The sequence below is a fragment of the Mustela nigripes genome, chromosome 17 (assembly GCF_022355385.1).
Source record: "Mustela nigripes isolate SB6536 chromosome 17, MUSNIG.SB6536, whole genome shotgun sequence".
Classification (NCBI taxonomy): domain Eukaryota; kingdom Metazoa; phylum Chordata; class Mammalia; order Carnivora; family Mustelidae; genus Mustela; species Mustela nigripes.
In genome coordinates, this window is record NC_081573.1 from 34,692,023 (window position 1) to 34,697,117 (window position 5,095).

A 5,095-nucleotide genomic window follows, 5' to 3' on the forward strand; every position below is an offset into this window, starting at 1 on the left:
ATTTATCAGAGAGAGGGGGAGAGAGCGAGCACAGGCAGACAGAATGGCAGGCAGAAGCAGAGGGAGAAGCAGGCTCCCTGCTGAGCAAGGAGCCCAATGTGGGACTCGATCCCAGGACGCTGGGATCATGACCCGAGCCGAAGGCAGCTGCTTAACCAACTGAGCCACCCAGGCGTCCCAACCTCCAACTTTTCATAGCCGAGAATTATGGGGGCAGAAAGCACAAAGTCCCCTGTGGGTCATTGAGAGAGATGGTAAGGGATGGTAAGTGAGAGATGGTAAGTGAGCCACTTCGGCTCCTACTTTTTAATTTCCAAACCCCTCTATTTTTCCTGATGGCGAGTTAGCATCCTATAGTGATCTCAACCCCAAAGGTCGATACCCCATCCTTTTAGAGTGTTTCTTCCAAGCTGCCAATATCTGTGCATTTAGAAGCTATTCTAGTGTTCTGTGAAGCTAACTGGATGCTTTTGGCTGGTTGGTATGTGATGTGAGTAGCAAACCTCATAGTCATGGGTCCACGCCTACCTCTCTTTTGCTGTAATGTAGGTCCCCTGGTTGGATGCTGTGCTGTATGGAATTTCATGCTTGTGGACCAGGAATTCCATAAGTCTTCAGATAATGGTTGTTGGGATAGATTTCTGTGAATAAAAGGCAAATTCATATCTATAATAGTTGTCTCTTCCTGTAGGCCTGTGAGGCTCATGGTTACAGTTGTCACAACTTCTTAACCTGGACTTTTGAAGCTCCTAATGATTTAGTCCCAACCTTGTTTTTTTAAGGCTAATGTTTCCCCTTCTGTATTTTGTGAAGCCTCTTGTCTGGTTAGGACATGGATTTTGATGCTTTATGCCTCAACACCAGTTTGATAAGAGAAGTAAATGTAACTCACATTTATAATATGTCTCATGAATTAGGACTTAGTTTTGATCTCCTTTTTGTTTATTGGCTTTCTTGGTAGTGTATTTGTTTTATGGATAGGAAAACTGAACTTAGAAATTCTCCTATGGTATAGCTTATATATTAGGAAATTATGTAGAGTTATTTGACATGAGACAATCAGTCAGTGCTTTCCAGTAATTCTCATAATGGCTTTCTGTTTTATGGTGTTATCCCCCAAGAAAGCTGGAAGAGTTCTCTTTCTCCTTCTCCTAGAGAAACTAGGTCTTTTCCTTAATCAGAGCTGTGAAGACTTCTTCACTGTGTGAAGGCTTCAAATCACAGTTCAGATCTGCTATTTACACAGTTTGGGAAAGCTGGTCAATCAGGTGAGACTGCAAAATCCCTATGAATCATGGACAATATTAACATAGGCCTGTTTGGAAATAAATGCACATTTTCTCTAGAGTTCAAAGGATTTACCATCTGGTTCAATTTGCTGAACTAAATTTGAAGAAGATCCTCTCTTCCTCCACCTTTTTTTTTTTTCCTCAACAATTTTGCTATATGAAATCAAGCCCTGAGTTTTGTTTTGATTTAGCTCTAATTGGAGCGATGCTTTTACCGAATCTAATTTCAGTTGGAACTAATTACAGGGGAAAAGGTCATAGCTGTACTGAGAGTATTACTCTGCTCAAAATATATTGGCATCATATAATATTAACTCTACTTCTGTAGAAATACAAATGAAGACAAGAATAAATTACCGAAACATTGTAGAGCTTCCTTTTGTTTAAATCAGTAGGGGAAAATCCATACACCGTTATTGACAAGAAAACCTTTCTTACGTATGAATAAATACAACCTTTACAGTTGATTTGTGTCTATTTCCTGACAACAATATGGGAATTGCCAAGTAAGAGATGTATTTTGTACCTATTGAGCTTGAAATGATGATACAATTGTATTTCAATTGATGTACCGTACTCACCTATACAAAATGCTCTTATAATAATCTGGCATTCTGTAGGAGAAAAAGAAAAAGACAAACACCATTCTTTGCTTTTCTTTTTTTTTTTTTTTTTGAGGAAGGAGACATTTAAGTGCATGAATGAGAGAAACATTTGTCCGATCTTAGAGTAAGTCGTTGACTTCTAAATAGTTATGTGACATTTTGGCTAATGCTATTACCTTTCTGTCCAGGGCAGGTTCATCTTTTTTGCTAGACTCACCCTGGATTCTTATTAATGTGAATCTATTGGGGGATTCCTTACCTCTATCTGCTAACCAATGGCTATTGTTCTGGGGTTTTATATAACTCAGTGCCAATTAGTAATACAGTTTTGTGTCAGGGTAAAAGTGTTGTGGAATATAAGACAGCATCAAAGCATACTATAGTCTCTGCAGAAATTGGTTTTATCTATCATCCAGCTCTGAATGGTCAGATAGAGGATTTTCATGTGAACATTTGAAGATGTCTGATCATCTGCCTCAATCTGGGAACTGACCTGTATGAGAAAGCATGGATGAGAGGAAGTACTAGGTTTCTTAACCTCACTTCTCTGTATAAGCCTCCTTGCATATTTCTTCTCTTACTCTCTTTTGGTGGTCATGTTGATGGCAGGGTGTTGAGAGCACTCTTATCAATAAAGAATGAGAGGTTGGTCTTCTTGTCTCTCAAGTCCTGAATGCAAATAAATTAAAGAGAAATATCCGTGGCTTCCAGCAACCCATCAGGGTTGGGGACCATTTGTTGTGGGATGCTAAGAATACAATGTAGACTCTTAAGGAAGTGTATTTTAAAAAGTTTTTAAAAATTTAAAATTAACATATAATGTATTGTTTGTTTCAGGGATGCGGGTCTGTGATTCACCAGTCTTACACAATTCACAGTGCTCACCATGGCACATACCCTCCCCAATATCCATCACCCAACCAAACCATCCCTCCGATTCCCCTCTACTCCAGCAATCCTCAGTTTGCTTCCCGAGATTAAGAGTCTCTTAAGGTTTGTCTCCCTCCCTGGTTTTGTCTTGTTTCATTTTTACCTCTCTCCCTCTATGATCCTCTGCCTTGTTTCTCAAATTCCACCTATCAGTGAGATCTTATGATAATTGTCTTTCTCTAGTTGACTTATTTTGCTCAGCATAATACACTCTAGTTCCATCCATGTTGTTGCAAATGGCAAGATTTCATTTTTTGATGGCTGCATAATATTCCATTGTGCATGTGTATGTGTGTATATGCACAACATCTTTATCCATTCATGTGCAATGGACATCTAGGCTCTTCCCATAGTTTGGCTTTTGTAAACATTGTTGCTATAAACATTGGGGAGCACATGCCCCTTCAGATCACTACTTTTGTATCTTTGGGGTAAATACCTAGAAGTGAATTGCTGGGTCATAGGGTAGCTCTATTTTTAACTTTTTGAGGAAACTCCATACTGTTTTCCAGAGTGGCTGCACCAGCTTACGTTCCCAACAAGAGTGTAAGAAGGTTCCCCTTTTTCCATATCCTCACCAACATCTGTCATTTCCTGACTTGTTAATTTTAGCCATCCTGACTGGTGTGAGTTGGTATCTCATAGTGATTTTGATTTGTATTTTTAGGGAAGTATATTAACACTAGAGTCTGTATGCAGGGAAGTATATTAACACTAGAGTCTGTACACAGCCCTTTTTTCATATCCATGAAAAAAATAATTATTTTGATCCAAATAATAGTGATAAAATATTTTCTTTTAAACTAAGACTACACCACTGTGAAGATATTTATACAATCCAGATACTGGCTCTATTTACACTTTCAGGTATCCACATAGTAGGGACTAACTATACGCCATGGTAGAGGGAACTAAAGATTCATCAGAGTCAATAATTGTTATGCATCCTTGTGGAATTATTGGCTCAAAAGTCCTCTTGCTTTTGTATATTTATTTATTTATGTATTTATTTATGTATTTATTTGTTTAAAACTATCTGCTTACTGCTCAACACTCAGGTTTGAGAAAGAGAGAGTTACATTCTGAGTGATTAATGGGCCTAGAGCCACCAGCCAGGCTAACTCCTTGAACATAAGCAATCAGTTAGTAGAACAACCCGGTTCTCTTTGGGGCATATGATGTTGTCTTGATCCTGTGCAGAGCACGCTTCACTCTAAGCAGTCAGGTATGGGCCCCACAGAGCAATCACATCCCTCTATAACTCACTGATTTGGAGATTATCCTGTGGGGTCCCTCCCTGAGTTTTCTGGTCTGTTTAATAGTGTGAGTCACAGTTGCATATATCATTTCAAATGAGCTAATTCCTATCTCCTGGTAATCATGAAGCCGTTAATCAGGGTAACTAAACATAGTTTTAGTAATTTCATCAGAGAGGGGAAATTCTAGGAGAGACATACTCCACCAGGGCCCTATAACCCCATCTTCTCCCACTCAACACACTGACATTTTGTAGGGCTAACATGAGCAAAGAATAATCATAATACTTAGCATTTATATAGCTCTTAACAAACACGAGATAATTAATCCTCATGCCACCTCTGAAAGGCAAGTGCTATGTCTATTGTTATCCACACTTTTCAAAGTGTGGAACTGAAGAAATGTTAAGAGATTCTCAGAAAGGTTAAGAGACTTGCCAAAGGTCACAAAACAAGATAGTAATAATAGATGTTAAATTCCAGCTAAGACGACATGTCATGCAGACATGTGGCCTCTTGGAGGTGTGAAGGTCTGTTAGTAAGATGACGCCTGCCAGGACTCTGTGAAATACCCAGTCACATTGTAGAGACAATATCATTCAGTAGCCAGAAACAGCTTATGTGCACCCTTCAATAGTAGACTGGAGGAAAGAAGCAATAGGATCTTGATTCCACCCCTGGCAGGAGAGTGTGTGTGCTACAAAGCAGCTTCTTCCTCTTTTCTACCCTTTGAGATTATAGAATGGTATGTGCTTGGCTCTTAAAACCTGCCAAAAAGCTGAGAGACCTTCAGATTTACCCTCTGGGCCAATGTCAGGCTAACAGAACTCCCCGACCGAGGAATAATATGAGAGCGGTAGTAAGTTTCATATTTGTAGACCCAAGAAAACTCAAGAAGAATGATAGCTGCATGGCTTATCCGTACTACTTGCAAAAGCACACACATCCAGAAAAAACAAAAACAACAACGAAAAAGCCCAGAGCAATTAAACGAACAAAAAGAACCCCTGAAGTT